A 730-nucleotide genomic window follows, 5' to 3' on the forward strand; every position below is an offset into this window, starting at 1 on the left:
ATCCATTCCGCTCGGTCGCTACGTAGCGACCGAGCTCGAGCAGAAGCTCGGTCGCTACGTAGCGACCGAGCTCGAGCCGGAGCTCGGTCGCTATGTAACGCCCGAGTTCGAACCAAAGTTTGGTCGCTACATAGCGACTGAGCTCTTCCGAAACGTCGATACGACATCAGTCCAGGCATTCTCATCTACCCTTCGATGCTATCTCCCGAATACCGTAGCGAACTCATCTCACGTTCCCCGCCATTTCTAAGTTATCAATCAAACTTTACCGTAAAAACCGCGGAAAGTTCATTCTTTATCAAAAGAAGCCGTAATAAACTCTTTGCGTCGAAAGACGGCCCAAAGGGACCTAGGACACGACTCGAGGCCCAACTTATGATTTCTTAACCAACAGCCCGTAAACCGCTTGTCGGTTTACGCTTGGTCCGCAAGGGGAGATAAATGTCAAGTTTCCGCGGATAAATACGAAATTTTGAAGATAATTACGAAGATCGGAAAAAATGGAATATCTCCATTTTTATGCTATGGCGGCTTAAGGGCAGAAGAGGAAAGGCGTAAACCGACCTTGGAGTCAGTATATAAGGGGTCCTAGGCGAGAGATATGAAGAGGGAAATTTTCAGAGCGAACTTAGCGCTTAGAGCAATTAGGCATATTTCCGTTTTTGTTATTCGAGCTGCGACTCAACTAGGTTATTGCCGTCTTAGGGTTTTAGAACTAGGAATCTCGCCG

Source organism: Brassica oleracea, chromosome C4, assembly GCF_000695525.1.
Source record: "Brassica oleracea var. oleracea cultivar TO1000 chromosome C4, BOL, whole genome shotgun sequence".
In the NCBI taxonomy this organism is placed as follows: Eukaryota; Viridiplantae; Streptophyta; class Magnoliopsida; order Brassicales; family Brassicaceae; genus Brassica; species Brassica oleracea.